At 45.9% G+C, this 18,710-nt stretch overlaps 1 long non-coding RNA gene across 2 annotated transcripts in view; it reads left to right on the forward strand.

Annotated features, from left to right (window-relative positions):
* Positions 1-10,246, forward strand: part of LOC135394050 (uncharacterized) — a 32,610-nt gene extending 22,364 nt beyond the window's left edge. The window contains exon 3 of one of the 2 annotated variants that reach the window (XR_010422759.1): positions 10,000-10,246. This is a non-coding gene — a long non-coding RNA (uncharacterized LOC135394050). Of the gene's footprint in view, positions 1-9,627; positions 9,641-9,999 lie in introns of those variants that run through there. The other variant, XR_010422758.1, reaches the window with a different exon arrangement.
* The last annotated feature ends 8,464 nt before the right edge of the window (positions 10,247-18,710 follow it).

Below are 18,710 nucleotides of genomic sequence, written 5' to 3' on the forward strand. Positions count from 1 at the left end.
ATATCATAAAGTAGGCTACTCCGTGTCTTCTGTCTGACTTCGTTTATGATAAAGTATACGTAGTGACTCTAATTGGTTGCTGCACGAACCGTATTCCGTTCACACCGTTCGTGTTGAGTGTGTGTTCTCGATTGAGAAAAGAACTTCCAACTAGCTTTGTCCACAGTCTACAGTCCTTTGTTCATAGTCGCTTTGTTCGACTCTAATCAGACTTCTGCGTGAATTACCGTATTCGTATACGTTGTAATTCTCTTTGTCCTGCGTCGGTTAGAGACGGGACGTGGAGATCAACCAAGTCATTCGTGTGCTCAGCCACCAGCTTTTGAGTGGCACGAAGTGCGACTACCCGAGCAGCACTGCGTAAGTTCCAAGTGTATTTCCTCCTTGCTACAAAAAGAGAACAAATATTGAGCCCGCTGTAAGACAACTTTGGTAGGACACACTAGGTCCACTTCGTATGAAAGAAAATAAAAAAAAGAAAGGATCAACATCTCGCGGCTTCTTAGGAGCAGAATGAGTGGCTGTTCATAATTTTCCTTCCGGTCGTTTTGTGGACGAGGCCTGAGCCCTGCCTTGCGGATAAGGCTAAATGGGCAGTTGATGTCCACGGCGTCACTAGGGCACTAGGGTGCTTTGAAATGAGACACGAAATGTTTGTTACTGGCGGAATGCATTGAATTTGCGATTTCCTCTTCTTCTGCAGACGCTAAATTATCGCACCTTTATCGTAAAGGCTCAGCTCTGCAGCAGACGGTAGACCCCAGTGCAGGAATGGGGCACCTCTGTGTTATGGTGTGCTGACGAGGGGCGGGGCACTCGTCGAGAAGGGCACGTGATAAAACACGTGCACGGCGCTCTTCGCGTGATTCGTGAAGGACGTCGTATACGTCACGCGCAATGTGTCACGTGCCCATCTTTTTGAATTTCCCGAGACTCTTTAGCGTTTGCCGGCTTTGCGCTCGCAGTAACGCGCTTTTGAGGAAACGCGTGTGCGGATTCACCTGTTATTAAAATGAATTATAAAGGTTGCTGTCAAGGCGATAAAAGAAAGCACACGCGAATGTGGTGCGCACCAAGAAAAGCTAATGACAGGCGGTACTGGCCGCCTTTCGTTGTCAGGACATATGTTAATTCGTTATCGGCTGTCACGTACACAAATTGATTGCAACTGGTACTCGTCAATTATGAGGATTCCAAGGCACTTAATTGAATTGCGACTCTGTACGGTTGCTCTGAGAAACACGTCTGCGGTACGCAGTTTCCCGTTACAGTCCGAGTACCGCCCGAGCTAGTTCCGGTGACACCGCTGACATGCGGGCTTCTGCACAGTCTCATTCCTTATTGACAGTGCATTCCGAAAGTAGTCGTTCGGAGTTTAAAGCAATTGAAATCCGCAACGTTGCAAAATAGATACGCGCATTTTCGATTTCCATGAAGCCCGCTACGCGCACCCTGGACAGGTTTCGATTTCGGACGACTCACACAAAAAGTTCGCTTTCCTGCCGCTACGTGGCCGCGCTCTGGCCACCTCTATAGTCCGTGCACGAGGCCTGCCCAGATTTTAACCTCGTTCATCTTTCCTTTCCAGCATGAAATTGCCATTTTGCCCACGTCAAGACGCGTTTAACTTTGTCGAACCTCGATCCTTGTGATCAGTAACGTGTAGTGAAATGAATCGGACTGACGGTGAATTCAGACGGTGGGTTCGACAACGGCGATTACTAGTCCAGAACACTTGTCAGTGTTATAATGGTGAAATTAATAGAGAAATTAAAGAAGAGATGCCGGGAAGAGAATTCAGTATTCGAAGAACACACTCAACCTGTTACGTATCTTTTCGCAGGCCTCCTGGTATTCTATTTTATTTGTTTTTATGTATTTATAAAATACTACAAACGCTAAAAGGGTGCAAGTAGGAGGGGCGCAGAAAGTCCAAAATAATTTATGCAACGAGGCATATATCACATCATGCAACCTCTTTTAGGTCTTTCACAAATGCCGTGACAGAGGAGTGTGAGAAGTGTGTGAAGTGAATAGATGACAGAGAATTACATTCTTCGACGGTTCGAGGAAAGAACGAGTATTTGAAGCAGTCAGTCCTGCACTGGAATGCTTTGAGTGTGCGGTGGTGGCTCAGCCGTGTTGATCTGAGTACGTGTGGAGTGATGTAGTCCTGATGATGGATTCGAAACTTGACCATTGAGTAATTGAAAAAGGAACTGGAGCCTATATGGGTCTTGCTACTCTCTTCCAGCGGTATTAACCCACCCCGTGCGTAAAGAGGAGTACCTGAGGTGTGACGATGGTACGACTTGAAAATAAAACGTAACGCTCTCCGTTGAGAGGACTCTCACAATATTTATCGAGAGTTTTCCCCCGATGCAGTGCAACTGCCCCTAGATATGTTACTAAGAACGAACTTATTCTAGTCTCGTGTGCGCAGTCACGTGATGAGGAGACGCAAACGACAACCGCATAGTAGTCGCTTCATTTGACCGCCACCTGAGGCGTGAAGAAATCGCTTTCCCCGTATTGTGCTGACCTTCATGTAGCGGGGGAAACTGGGCTTCTCAATTATACAATATAAAAGTGGCGTGACCAATAGGTCACACGCGTTGTTTTTCGAGTATGGCTGAATAAGGGACATACGTTGCGCGTCCATCTTCGTTCGGTCCCGCGTACTGAGGACTCCAAGCACGTCCTACACTGAAATCTCACTGGTAAGCATGTGTTGCACCGCGACGTAGAGTAACCAGCTATCAGACGAAGAACAGTCTCTGTTCCAAATATCGGCGGCTCTCGTCTTGAGGCACTTCCCTTCGTATCAGTATATTACTGTCGTTGAGGAGTCTCTTGTCTTTTCCTGACACGATTGTGTCCAGTTAATTCAGGTTCACTAGCTGACTGTGCTAATGTAACGTTCCCGCTAATACCTCCCTTTAATACATGATTTATTTATTTATTTATTTATTTCTTAGGGGCAGCCGTAATTTAAATAGTTAATTCGCAAATAAATTTAAAACCCAGTCCAGTACTCCGGCAGGGCTTCCCTGGGTGCTGTTACGATTCTAATCTCCTGCCCTCGGTCGAAAACGATGACGACAAGACTCCACGGGCGCTCGCCCCTCCTGGCTGTAAAAGCCGTTACCCACCTTTCTGAGACCATTAAAAGCTTTTAGGATCTGTAATGTGGCTGAATTCACCGCCCGTTGATGGCTCAATAAATAAATAAATAAATTCTTAGTGAATGACGTACTCTTGGTTGATTCTCCGGAGCTGGACGAGGGCCTATACGACATAACTTAATTGCGTCCAATCCTTTTACCATCAATTAACACCGAGTCACCTTCAAGAACTTCGGCGAAGTCGCCCCCGTTACGTATTACGGGTATGATAGCCACACCTACAACACGGGCAGTTTCCAAAAGTGTGTGCGCTTTGGCACCGCCTTATTGGGCGGCCAACACAGCAACACTGCTCCCGTGTCTATACTGGGAGCCAAGATGTAATTTGGGCAATAATTGACCCACGATAAAAATCACACCTATTCGGGTTTTGCCGGAATGCATCAGCATCTGATTATAACATCTGTCCTCGAGCACTCCTCACCCGGAACCTATAATAGGCCATGGTGTATTTCTCCGATGCCGTATCTTATCGGTTGGCTTCATCAAAGTCCCGATAACATCACCACCACTTTCCTTACATAACAGTAAGGTCGCGGGGCCTACAAGATGCAATGCTGAAAAACAGGGAGAAGGGGTGGGGGCATGGGAGTCGGCCAAGGTTGCAATTTTTCCAGCAGAAATCCAGCAGAGTGGGAAAAGAAAATCTAATGCGGACGTTTCTCTTGGTGATGGATCATGCGCGTCGCTACATGAAACTTGAATTTTTTGTTTATTCCGCGTTAGCACCGCGTAGAAACAGTGGCAAGGAGCGGTGTACAGATGTAGACAGATGAAGAGAGGACAGCACGAAGGAGTGGTGGACAGGGGTAGTTAGTATGTGTCCTGGACCAGCTTCAGGGGGAACTGTGCCGACATTCGTCCGTAAAGTCTTGCGGAAGACCGAAGGAAAACCTCAGACAGCACAGCCTGTGGTAGGATTCGAACCCACCACCTCCCTGTCTTTAGCACGACCTTGGCTATACCACCAACGAAGGGGACGCCTTAACCCGCTGGCCATGCCGCTGGTGAAACTAAAGTGAATGAGACACAATGCCTGGTTCACACTCTGTACAGACAAGCGAACAGATGCGCAGAGGACAGCAAGGGGATGTGGGAGGCGGGATGGGGGCAAGTGTGCGTCCTGGGCCGACTCCACGGGAAATTGTGCCGAAACAGACCTATCCCTGTTTGTAAACATATGACGTCATAGTGTTCGACAGCGTCACCACCTGGTAGAGATGGACTACGCTCGAAGCTAGGGGGGGGGGGGGGCGAACAAGGTCGCGCCCGAAAGCCACGGTCTTGTGGGGATTACGACGGTCCCTGGGGAGGCACGCGACCTTTGGTCCTACCTTACTTTCAATAGGAGCCAGCAAACAAGTGCATGTTCGTGGAACCCAGCCCTTTCCTTCCGATTTGTTTCAGTTTTAGTCTGTCTACCAACGTTATGATGAGTTGATGACGTTTCTCGGGTAGAGGTCTAGATTCGTAAAAAAAAAAAAAACAAAAGAAGAAAAAGAAGAAGAAAGAAAACATCGGAAAGAAAGACCGGTGGTACGATTCGAAACCACTGCCTCCAAGTCTTTAGGGCTTTAGAGCAAGGTAGTATATGTTTACCTTGCATGTTTAGAGGCCCGTGGACGACGACGGCGCGCGCTAGCGTGTTGGTGGCCCATTGGTGACATGTTATTGCCGAGCGGTCTGCCTGCCGGTGTGGCGGCATGTTGCTCAGAGGAATAGCGTGTCCTAGGCCGACTTCACTGGGACTGTGTCGACGTTTCCCTTACAATACCCGAGGGAAAACAATCCAGGGAGAACAATCCAGCCAGCACAACGCGTGCCGGCATTCGAACACGGATCCCCTGCCAGTCTCGGCGGCGTCCTTGATTGAGACACTCTAGGACGCATAAAGTATTTTCAACGTACCTACACATTACCTACAACACTTTTCATGTTGGTGTTAATAGTTGCAGTAAAACACACGCATGCTCGCTCTCCAAGTAACTGACGCTTCCACTGTTCATATTTGAACCTGACTCCCCCAGGTTAGGTACGTCCCACAAATTCCAGAGATAAAAGTCGGGCACTGAACTAGGGTACTTCTTATAAATTCGGACGTTAGTGGGGTACAGTACTTTCGATGAGCATTGCACCAGGCCACAGATATACCATTCCCTGTGGCCACTTTATGCACAGACATTCAATCCACAAGGTTTCCATCCTTTTCAGTGCCATCTTGTCCACCGTGTCATATCATATAGCGTGCTATTCAATCCACTATGTTGCACGCGCATACTACCTGACGAAATTCAAGCATGATATGTTTCGTGTACATATTCAGTATTCGTGTACATATCCAGAAGTATTGTACAGCACGACCCTTTCAGGTGCACGTATGTTGCAGAGGGTGTTGCTGGCTAAATATTTTCTTTGTTGTCGTTTGCTACTGTCTGTCTTCTGCAGCAGCTGCTAAGACAGAAGATAATTCAGAACAAAAAACCGGGCTCGACAGGTTTAAGGCAAAAGCTGGTTCTATAGTGTTAAACATCCGGCGCAGTCGGGTTTTACCCAGAAATCTCGATATTGTCTTTTACAGCGAGACTTCAGCTGCTTTTCACTCTACCTGTCATTCACTCAAGCCATCAATGATGTCGCTTTCTTCTTTCTGTCATGTTACAGCATTGACGTATTCGCCCTAATGATACTGGCACGGGTTCACACACGACGACGCCAACAGGAACAAAATCTCAGTAATCTCTACGTGCAACCCCCCCGTTGGACAATGCAACGATATCGATGAAGACAATAATTGACCCGGAATTCCCCTTCGCCAAAGCTACACTTCCACGGCATGTTACTTGGCTCTCTATCAAGGCTAAGAAAGCAAGAGGAATAACGACGCTTCCCCAGCCCTCGTTGGTCACTCGGTGCATGACCAGCGTCCACATGCTCGAGCACGTTCATCCAGACGCGATGACGTCAATGTGACGTCTTTGCCCCGAAGGTTGACCGGTCGTCCACGGAACGTTCGATGCCCGACCCGCCACCTGGTAACGGATGTCTGCAATTAAGCCGCACTACAGAGAAATAATTTCTGGAGAGTCATCCGGAGGCGGGACTACGAAGCTCAGCTCGGGAAGTGTTGGAAGTGCCAGCGAAGGAAAACAGAAACAAAGTCGAGGACGAAATGATTCCGTTTCTAAGGAAAGAAGAAACGCAAGGAAGGTCGCCGAGGCTATACAGGGAGACAAAAATAATTTTAATCACCAAAACTGCTCATGTTTTCGTAACTGTCGCTCGTAATAACGTTGCTAACTTGTGACTAGATTTTAAAAAAAGAGCCGGTAAAACCTCGATTAATTCGGAACTTATCCGGGAGGCCTTCCAATGGCAAGTTCCACTGAGACAGAGAGAGAGAGAGAGCAAATTTTGCCCCATGACGGCTGAGGGTCAGGTACCTACTCAGCTGTCAGCCGTTTGCTCAGTCATTCCCTCCTCAGCGCCCAGTTTGCTCACTTTTGCTCACTCACTCCCCGGCGGTGTCATGATTATGAGGTTAGGAGGCATTATAGTTGCCAGTGGACCACGCATATCGCATAAGGCACGTCGCCAAAATTCGAGCCTCTCTTCTTGGACCCGATTGACCGAACGGGTTACGTACACAGTTAACTTTATCACACCTCTAAAGATGTGAGCCATGCACATTAAATCTGGTTGCCTTGCTCTGTACTTCCTGGATGATGTTTTACAAAATTCAGAAAGCATTACAAAAGATCGGGTGACATAGCGCAAATCTTGCAGACGAATATCAGCACAGTTCCCCTTGAAGTCGGCCCAGGACGCATACTAATCACCCTGTCCCCCACTCCTTCCTGCTGTCCTATCTCCGTCTGTCCACATCCGTACGTCGCTCATAGCCACAGTTGCTTCGCGGCGCTAACACGCAATCAAAAAAAAAATATGTCTTGGATATCGTACATACGTGCTAGTGCATATATGTGCATCGCTACCGATCATCGAACACGTGTGTCTACAACACTGTTCAACAATGTTGAGATTTTTAAGGAGTGATTTTTTTTTTTTTTTTGAGAACAGACAACATGCGAAGAGAGACAACTCGTGCTAAACCGATTACAAAATAACACCGAAAAGGGCGTAATCACGTAGCGACCTGATCACGCAGCGTTCTTCGGAACCGCGACCTAATATAGATAATACTGTTTATTTGTTAGTGCAGCGTCAATTTTGACGCTATATGATGTTGTGAAGATGATAAGGAGCTACGGAAGATGATGGGCAACGCGCCCCGCGCGCCTGCCCCTTGTCGCAGGATAAACTAGTCACTGACCTGTGAACACGTATCTGCTTCCTTCGCGCTAACATAATTGGTGGAGGTGCGGGGCATTGCATAGACCAAATGGCATTACGGTGAATTCGTATAAGCCATCCGGGGTAACAAAAGCAGTTTCTCACGGTCACAACAATACCTAAATGGAGACACCAAAAGGGAAAATTCTTCAGTTGGAGAGTGTTTGACTCTCACTTGTCACGCGCATTCCTGTCTTCTAGCTCGTCTTGCCCTGTGCGAACCTGGTGGGTCAAAAAAAATTTTGCCTCTTGGAGTTGGAGCAAATGTTTTGCCACTCCTCCCCCAACGGATCGTTTCACGCCTGACCTGGTTCTGCCAACTGAACAGTTTTTGCACTTTTCTGGAGCTCAACTTTGACCCATCTCTACCAACAAAATTCGCCATAGATGACTAACTTTGTTATGTGCCTGGTTTCTTTAATTATTTACTGTCACACAAACAGATCATTAACCCCAACATCGTAGATATAGACGTCTTGCGTCTTGAGCATATGGATCAGCCAGTCCCCGCCTGGTTGAGACAGCCGTGACAATATGCTCAAGATGTTTGTCCAGACAAAACAGGATACGGTTCCGAGCACATCTGATATCAAAGTATCAAATGAAATTCAAGCTGCCCTTGGAAAATAATATCCCAAAATGACGATTCTGATACAAGCATATTATTCGGGATGTTTCGTGCAACAGTGCAAAAATTCGACATTGTTCAGAAAGGTGTGCAGTGGTCTTAGAGCTGGGCGTTGGTGAGCTGGATTTTGTCTGGAACCAAGCAATTTCGTCATAAAAGGGCGAAGGTGTAGCTTATTTAAAGACGCTGTAGTCTTGTAGTCTGTAGTTTCGTTTTAAATCAAACAAGGTGCGGAGGTCGTGTCTTAAAATTCAAACGAAAAAAATATACGGGGAACTCGGATAATGTAAAAAGCGTTCTATACCGAGCCCGTGCAGGCGATAGTTTTCGAGGTGGAGAGGAGATTCGGAAGCCTTATGAGCGCACGCTTTCTTCTGTGCGTCCTGATCCGTTGGTTTTCGAGATACAAGAGAAATACTTATTTGTGTACTCAGCTGACGCTTCGCTGTGACGCATAGTGAATTTTATAAAAACCATTGTAAACTCGGCCCGAACGTCAGAAGAACCCAAAGTTCTCCATTACGTACCTCCGCAACCGTTTGTCACGCGACATTGAAATTGATGTCATTCGATAGTTCGTGAAAGGCCCTTCCGTATACGATATCATGTTTATTTATATCACGAGTAGGCGTTTTTCTGGAAGTGCGTTCGAATGCAAAGGGTATGCTTACGTTTGCCATATTTGACCTCGGTTATCCGAAAAATGCCATTTTCTTTTTTGATCATTTAAGGCACATGAGTAGCTTCATACCTCTCCTTTACATTTCCACAGAGATATTTTTTTTCTTTTTGTGCCTGAGACGCGCGGCGATTTTTTTCCCGAAACACTGTTCCGGAGTGACAGCCCTTCCCTGCGCCAGTCGTTTCCACGCGCGCATCAGAGCATTCCACCCCGTAACACAGTTTTACTGTAGGCAAAAAAAAAAAAAAAAAAAAAACTTATCAAATAGACTTCAGTCCATTATGCAGCCTCAGCGCGGTGAATTGTAGGAATACGGCGACAATTTGCAGTCCGCGTGATCCTGATACGCCCCTAAAGACAAAAGAAGCGAAGGCACTTCTTTCACGCCTCCATTTCATCCCAGCATTGCTTTGCGATCTGCTCGATACTTTTTCATGTGTCTTGGATACTATGGTATAACGTGCCATGATATAGCTTATTCGAGCCCAAGAACAGCTTAAAGAGACCATAGTTCTGTTGTTGCTATGACACTCCGCGTTGCTCTTCTGAAAATGCGTGTGAAAGTTATACAGGTTCCGTAAATATAAACACCGAAAAAGCCAGTAAGAATCGCATTCGCGTACGTATGGGACAGCGTGGTGGTCCTTCGCACTGCGCGATCGAAGCTTTCTATGTTTTTGCGCTGTGCAGAACCACCAACGCTATCCCTTACGTATACGCAAAGGCGATAGCGTACGATGCCCTAAACCTCACTAATAGTAGTATCTACATAATGGTTTCAGGTGGCGGGGTTTCTCACCAGCAGGTTGTGGACGCATTGGCTAATACTATCAAGTTGCGTCTGAGTTCGCAGTCTCTGTTCGCTGCTGTGAATATACGCTGGTTCAAGAAAGAGGTCAACTGGATTTTCGCAGTTCCACGGGTATGCCATTAAGGACGTTTATGGATATGTCGGGGACCAACCTGCACTCCACGCTCGTCAAAGGGAAGGATAGTGTGCTAAGTCGACATGATGATGCATCGTTTCAGCAGTGGTCCCTGTTTTATCATATATATATTCCTTGGGCAGTATGAAGATAACGTGCCATGCACTTGGTTATAGGTGGTTGTCCAAGACCTTCCGTTATGTTGACTGCTACTTTCTCTTCTTCTAGGCAGAGATGTCACCGGAGCAGAATGTAGGCAGCATACTAGAGGGCAAGAAGCTTCACCAGGGTTGAAGCACACCTATGAGGTCCCTGTTGGATCCTTGTTCGTTTTACCCGCACAGCCCATCACATTTTCTGGGAATATACGGGCCTCGTTCAAAGAAGTGGCTATTGTCCACTAAAAGCTGGTAGTTACACAAGGGGTGTGTTCAACAGTCGTTAGTAATGCCATTAAATATTGTATACATACGTACACAGTCGAGTGCAGCTTCCTTTTGCAACTGAAAATGAATCGTTCTGCAGGATTCCCGGAAGAAGTAATCCTATCTGTTCTGGGCACGGTTCTGCGAGAGACGCGAGCGAGGTCGGGGAGCAAAGATTGAAGTCTTGGGTGAGCGAAGGTCGATCCATATGCCCACAAGCTTACCCACAACCCAAAGAAGGCAGGGAGAGGGTATAAGGTGTCTGTAGTTATCTCAGCTCTCCAGAAGCCTTATAAGTCTCTGTTCTCAAGACCTGCAAACAGGAAGTCACGAACACGTGCATAGGGCATAGCCGCCCATAGGGAGCCCTCGTCCCGTGTAGAAAGGGAGTGGTCTATATTGTGTACCACTTCGTTGTGGCAAAGTTTACGGGGGTCAAACGGGAAGGTGTATTAATAATACGTAGCGTCATTACAAGGCCCACCGTCAGGTCAACTTTCCGTTCATTGCAGCAGGTGTGGTTGCACTCCCACGTTTGATAACACGTCAGTTGAAGCGTTCGAAAAGAATAGAATGGGAGATAATTGGGGCATTCATCATCGGACAACTTGGAACTGAAAGTTGCTGTGAGCAGTACTCCAGTCAACCTTCTTCGGGAAGAAACAGCACTCCTATAGCAACTGATTAGAGCCCACGCTACAGCTCTGATAAGAAATAGCTTCCTTGATTGTCTCTGGTAGAAGTACCTAAAGAATTGTGTGTGCTAATAAAGACCAGTTGAAAGTTCAGCGTCGTCCTCTTGCCAATTTCTGTCGGTTATACCATTTGTACTAGTTACCAGTACTAGTAGCTTGTACTAGTAGTAGCTAGTATTTGTACTAGTAGCTTTGCCGTTTTCGTTAAATATCACGTTGGAACTGCACAATGGACTGAAGTCCATTGTGAAGGGGCGCATTATTTCATTCCCCGCATCATCATCGTAAAACAAAGTTGTTGTTGTTTCTCTTACACAAATAAGTATTTCTCTCGTATCTCGAAAATCAACGGATCAGGAAGCGCAGAAGAAAGCGCGCGGGCTTCTGAATTTCCCCTCTCCACCTCGAAAACTATCGCCAGCACGGTATAGGGCGCTTTTTATATTATTCGAGGTCCCCTCCAACACACACACGTATATATATAATGAGGGGGGAAAAGCCATTACAGAAAAAAGTAAATGACATTTGTGTCAGTGTCATTTACTTGTTCCTGTAATGGCTTTTTCCCCTCATTATAATTCACTTGCTTGCACTGTGGCATTTAGGAGTGCTCAGTCACATCGTTCCATGAGTATATATATACTGTATACTATATCTCTCTTTTTTTTTTTTTTCGTTTGAATTCGAAGACACGACTTCCGCATCTTGTTCGATCTAAAGTGAAACTGCCCTAGTGTAGTTTTGCAAGGTCGGTAGGGCAGGGAATGAAGGAGGACGTGTTTCGGATTTTTCGAGCCACCACAGTGACGGCAGCTTGGAGATGAAGTTCACAGAAGGCACATCCGGTGCTGCTCTGAAGGGTACTATCCTCCATATCCATTGCCCAGTGATGACTCGTGCTAATTTGGCCACGAGGCTTATTATGTTTCTCAATCCCGTAAAGTCGCAATGTGAGAAAGACGTTGCTGTTCAGGCTCCAATGACACAGGTTCAAATTAGAGGTTCTTCAGAACATCCACCATTTCACCAACTGCGGACCAAGCGGATACGTTACATGTAGAACGTGAACACTTTTACTTTTCTTGCGGTGATCACATCACGGGATGCGTCCGGTTTCATACACGAGTGTCGTACAAGGAAAGCCCCCTGGCCAAAATTCCGACAAGCGATACCCTTGAGTGGACGCAACGGCATAATAATTGCGGTGTGAAGAAAGAGAATTCTCACGGCTGTCGTTCATTGCACAGAATATGAGATTTGGTAGTTACATCATTTTCGTAACCCGCTTATCGCGAGTACGTCGATAGCATTCCCACAAGGGCTGCTCAAGGAGAGTTTTTTTTCTTCTTTCTTTCTCTCGTTGCACATAGACGGAGTGAACTTGATGATATATTGCTAAATAGAGACGCGATCTTGCCGGATTATAGAGAGAGTGTCCTTAGCGGACTAGCGAAAATTTCAGCCGCTATATTCTTCGCCTGGAGGTAGAAAAGACTCAAGGGAGCTCGTCAGATCTCTGTCTATACTAGGATGAGCCAATCTCATGAAATGCACGATGGTGTGCAAGGACAAGAACATGCGCCGCTCGCATCACAGATCACTAGGACTGGGAGGCGAACTGCGCACAGACACGGGATTTAGTCATTTAGAGTGCCCTCTTTACTGCTTTGGTGCCGAAGGAACCTGTCCGTTGTATCGTGCAAGTTAGCCCGAAATAGATGCAGTTGAGACATATTTTCCTGCTGTTTATTTGACGAATAAACGTTGCTCTACTCTAGGTCTGAGGATACAAGATGTAACAGTGGCGACTGAGGATGTAAAGACCGTGAGGTCACCAACCGCTCGCATCGCGTCAGGATGGCACTATCAGCCAGGACGACCCCGCCGTTGACAAACACGATGTCTAGTGTGCACGGTGTCGTATTTCATAAGCGCGGGTATACTGCTAAGGCGTGTTCAAAGTCTGTCCGACGTCAACAAGGGAGCGCTGTCTCAACTGCAAGCTTGAAATTTCTGAGAGCGGCGGTGACATGCTGTTGATGCTTGACATATTTCCGGGCATTTTGTCGGTGGAACGGATTACGTATTACGACCATTCGCGTGGAGTCGGATCGCTCGCCTGAAGATGCAGCTGGGCACCGGTGCACCAATGTCAGTATCAGATTGAGATGAACTAAGAAAGTCAGGCAGAGGCGAGATACGAATCCACACAGTTCTCGATTGCCGTTCAAGTGTTCTACTGGTTACCAACGTCGGTGTAACTAACACGTTTCCTTCAAGAACTACCCATACAGGGTAAGCTACCCCTCCTCCTTTGGGCATAGTGCCATAACCAGAGGTGAGTAATCTAACCTCAGTTCATTGCTCGGGGAGATTTCCTCACCTCGCCTCGCCTCGCCTCACGCACACTGAGGTGAGGTGAGGTTGCCCACCTCTGGTCATGACACTATGCTAAGAATAGCTAAGGATAGCTAAGCTAAGCTAATATTAACTAAGCTAAGAATAGTTTTTGTGGATTCTTGTGACGTTATCTGGGTGGAAAGGAATTTGCGTAACAAAACATACAATTATATGCTAGAAGAATGTGTCAAGTTATTTTGCGACGTTCTGTACCTGACTAAGCGGCCTATTGTCGTATGACCTCGAAAGCAGTAGTGATCTGTATTTCGCGGTGATCCGAGTTATCATCACGCCACATGTCATTAGAAACGGCAATTGAGAGGGCGTTGGGTACCGGCTATACTTCGCCGTCTGTTTTCCACGTCCCTGACCTTCATGTATCCCGGGTATAGATCGGAACGTTCGCGATCTGAATTTTTAACTGTTGCAACGGCGATGTTGGGAGCACTTGCGAATCAAGTCTGCTGCATCGTCCCAATGGCGGACATCTCTCGCCTACGGCTTCTGACGCGAATACGTTTTATAATGCGTTAACATTAGAACCTCCAAGTTGGAAATTTGTGACCGCCTGCCTGTCTGACGCGTGAAGCCTCGAGTTGAGACACAGTGCGTAAGAAACGATAGATTTTAAATTAGATTAGAGATTAGATTAGATTAAATATTTTAGATTATTTTAACATAGTAGATTTTCATAGCACGTACAGTAATAGATAGCTTGTATATAGTAGTAACGTAGTGGTAATGGTGATAATTAGTAACATACATGTAAATCAAAGTGTTATATTAAACGGTAGGAACAACTTATTTATTTACACATGGTAAACAAGACTTTCGTGCACGAGACTGCACTTCTTCAGGTAACCTGAAGAAGTACAGTCTCGTGCACGGAAGTCTTGTTTACCATGTGTAAATAAATAAGTTGTTCCTACCGTTTAATATCACTCTTTGATTTACTCACCACCGGCAACTTGACATCGCCTATTTTTTCTGCCTTCGTAACATACATGTACAAAATACTGCGCAAAAGTGTTTAAAATATGATACTAAATACTCCTCTCATGATGTCAGTTGTCTCGCGACGTAAACCCCTAATTATCAAACTTACTACTTACTAGAATTAACTACCTACTAAATACTCCACGTAAAAAGTATTTAAAATAGAGTACAAAATACTCAAAACTCAAAGTAATTTGAGTAGAGCACTAAGTTCTATAAGAAGTAGTATTTAAGATACTCTTCAAGCTATTTTAGTATTCGCAGTAAGTGAAACGCGCATTCTGGCATTCTGAACGTGACCCTATCAATGAAAGGACTGAACCTTCATCCGCCATACTTAAGCATACCTTTTTTGCAAGGTCTTCCGGTCAAGTAATGTATGGTATGGTGAACTATGGTGAACTTAAGGAAACTTTAATGACATGCTCTGACCTGAAACATCGTAATCCCTCCTGTAGGTCAGCTCTGCTCTTTCAACTTCCGGCGCGTGTTTATTGCTTTGGTGACCAAGGAAATAAATGCCGGGATTCTCGTGTGCCTAATCCCCTGGGGATTCACCTGACGAAGGGGTCGGGCTATTGACAAGCAAGTCCAAGCGTGGGACCGGTCTATTGTACAAGAGGATAAATGACAGATGTGCGAATTCCCAAAACAAGATACGGCTTGACGAGGAAAGAAAGTATTTTGAGTACTGAGTGAGCTGCCTGGACCGGGCTTTCGTGCTGCTAAATGAACACCAGCTTGAAAATAATGTCCTCTCCAAGATGTCCAGTATAATATGATTTTTTTTTTTTCGATTACAATGCTCAGTAACACATGAGTAGCAAATACTGAAAAAGTATTGCAAATACTTTAAAGATATTTGTCGCAAAAAGTATTTAAAATACTGTATTTTGAGTACGTACTACATACAAGTCTGATTAGTGATATGTTATAATTGAGGATGAATGATGAGTAGTGATGGTAGTGATTAGTGACAGTGATTGTGATAGTGACTAGTTGTAATTACTGATAGCGATTAGTGGTAATTGGTGATTAGCTGTAGGGAATAGTGAGTTAGTGATAGTCATAGCTAATGATTGTTGGTAATAGTGATGGTTGGTGATAGTAACAGATAGTGATAGCTAGGGGTGGATAGGAGTAGTGGGTAGGTCGGCGCAGTCGGCGCAAAAAAAAATACATAAGAGAATACGTCTGATGCTAACGCATTTCCGCCGCATTAATTACATTAATCGACCTTCAATTTTTTTTTTCATGACACCATGGTAATTGGTGCCCTGGAGATCCCAGCGATGTGTTTCACACATTATTTGGAACAATAGTACATGGCAACCAATGACCTTAACGGAGACTGATGTAAGAAATGGAGGCAACAACACGCGATTCTAGTACAATAAGCGTACATACTGGCATATGTTCCGTATTGCCACAAGTTGACCCACTGAGCTTTTAGTAACCAGTTAGCAGCAATGAAGTTAGGTGAAAAGGCACAAGAGGTTTGTGTCTTCATAAAGTAATTTTAAGATTAAGTAATAAGTTAAAATATAAGTTATATAGGTTGTCAACCCAAAACATAAATCACTAGTAGACTGTACAGCTCACCTACCTGGTGGCTTCAAAACAAGGGAATGTAAAGATAATGTCCCAGAATTCTGGCTACAAATGAATACATCTGTTATTTAAATAATATTGATCGATAATATAACGTACGATAAAGTCATAACGGACAAAAATGCAACATCTACAAGTAAGTGCGAAGTGTAGCTGCACACGTACCATCCCGAAAACGACATTCGCAGCTCCATTATCATTCGCTTGAGAGATACTCGATAAAAGAGGCTGTTCTGCCAGTATGCCAATAAGAAAAAAAAAAAAAAAAAAAAAAAAGAAAGAAAAAAGAAGCTCAAAATTGCTGGTTTGTGCAACTTCTCCCAAGGTCCAATTTTTCATTATTGTACATGTAGTGGACAGTGGATGAAAGAAGGATGAACCAAGTAAGGTAATGGATCTTAATAATAGAGTGTACCTGTAACTTTTTGTCAGGAATCAACCAACGAAGCAGTAAAACACAATACTACGACACATTACCTACACCTACCCACTCCTAATGGAAAGAGCAACTGTGAAGTGAAAACTTTTTGCGGCAACAGGTTAAGGTGAGACCAGGCAAAAACCACGTAGGTTGAGGTGAGATGAGGTGAGGTGAGGAAGACACTTTAGAAAAGAGGTTGAGCTGAGATGAGGAAAAAGTGTCCTGGAAAATGTTGAGGTGAGGAGTGTTTTTCAGAAAAAAATTGAGGTGAGGTGAGGCAACATCTTCAGGGAAAAGGTTGAGGGGAGGGAAAAGGTTAAGAAACTTTTTCAGGAATATTACCCCAAAAAACTGATGTGAGGAAAATTTCTCCCCAAAATTAAGGTTACGTGAGGAAAATTTTTCAGAAAAAAGTAGGTGAGGTGAGGAAAAACATCTGGGACGAAAACTGAGGATAGGGCAAAGATCGTGAGGGCATTTACCCATCTCTGGCCATGACAAAGGTGAGCTAACTGTCGGATCAGACGTCTGTGGTCGACAACAGGTGTGGATCCAAACCATCACTTTGGGGTGGGATGGGATGGGGGAGCGGTTTTTGTCTCGAATCGCGCAGCTAGGGGAGGGAAGAGGGGGAAACCTAATGTTTAACCAAATGCTTTGGAAGGGGGAGGTCGCTACCCCCCTCCCCTCCCCGTGGATCCGCCACAAGTTGACGCGGTGACTCGTCCGTTCAACGACATATCGTACAGCCCGAGTGCTTGTACGTACAGCTAAGCATGCCTAAGGAAACAAAGTAGAGGCGGATGCTCGTGGAATTCTCTGCATTGCCAGGCCTCGCACGAATCAAAGTCCCTTGGTGAGCCTGAAGGACCACGAAGTCCGTATGTATTGCACCCACGCCTTTCTAGTGCCACGGTAAGAAGGGCATTACGGGCTAAAGAATGTTAATATTTGTTTTATTTTGTATTCTAAATCAGTTCAATGCAGTCAGTGAATATTATAAACGTTCATGAATTTGCGAAAGGGCCTACGAAACCTGATGCTTTCGGATTCTCAAAGAGTGCCAAGAGTAGTGTGTCGGCAAGAGCTCCGGCGTCTAGCTGTCTATCGGCAACAACGCGCGCGCGTTTTTCCGGTCTCCGCCTTACGTTGGAAGAGTGCCAGCAGCTGCAGCATGAGATGCAGCGAAGAAGCGGAGATCGATCGTCGAGGCAATGTCGCCAGACGCCTAGCAGACTGCGTATCCTTATGACGTCATACATCTCAAAACTAGGAACCAATCATACTTCCTCGCAACAATTTTTGAGATAATACAACGTGAAGCATGTGGATTGCAATGTGCATTCGGTACGATTCTGAACATATATTCTTGCGAGAAGATGGGGAGCGTGTTGGTTAACACTTTTTTTTATTCCGTGTTAGCGCCGCGACGCAACTGTGGCTATGAGCGGCGTACATCTATGGACAGATGGAGAGAGGACAGCAGGAAGGACTGGGAGGACAGGGGGGTTAGTACGCGTCCTGGGCCGACTTCGGTGGGAACTGTGCCGACATTCGTCTGGAAAGTCTTCGGAAAACCCAGGGAAAACCTCAGACGGCACAGCCGGTGGTAGGATTCGAACCCACCACCTCCCAGTCTTCAGCACGACCGTGGCTACCACCAACCAGCGGACGCCATACCGCAAGAGACACGGACACAGACAAGAGAAAGTCCGTTGTCTCTTGTCTGTGTCCGTGTCTCTTGTTAGCGTATGAACGTGTAGGGAAACCAGCTTGTTCCAGGGAAATGGTCCGAGCTTGGTGAAAGCAGGTTCAAGACTGTTTATTCCATTTGTTCGTCAGGCCACACTGCATAATCTTTGCGACGGCCGCTACAAACATACTGCCTTCGGGAACCGTCACGCAAAATATTTTCTTTGGGAAGTGCGAATTTCCAGAGAAAATACGCCATTGATACGCCATTCGTGCTGTACTAGACGAGTCCATTCGGACGGGCGTGTCAAGGTCGGGAACACCTGTTTTTAGGAGGTGTATAGTTGAGGAACCCTATAGGGGATTCGACGAGAGGGCAATGCTGGGCTACTATGCCATTAGCGGAGAGCTTGGTCGCCGAGTCAATGAGGCGGCACCGAGATGGGTCAACGATCAGGCGGTAGTGATTCAGGAAGTCGATGCCGAGGATGGCGTGAGTAAAGGAGGCAACGAGAGGAACATCCAGCGGAACTCTAGGCGCAAACCAAGGTAACGCTGGGAGAAGACTTGAATGGGAGAGCCGCTCACATCGGACAGATATGGTACAGTGTAGGTCGTTTATGCTCCTTTGCAGTGGCAGGCAAGACGCTGACCAGGGCTGGCTCCAGTGCCTACTACGAAACGGACTCTGCTGTGCGC

Source organism: Ornithodoros turicata, chromosome 5 (assembly GCF_037126465.1).
Source record: "Ornithodoros turicata isolate Travis chromosome 5, ASM3712646v1, whole genome shotgun sequence".
Taxonomy (NCBI): Eukaryota; Metazoa; Arthropoda; class Arachnida; order Ixodida; family Argasidae; genus Ornithodoros; species Ornithodoros turicata.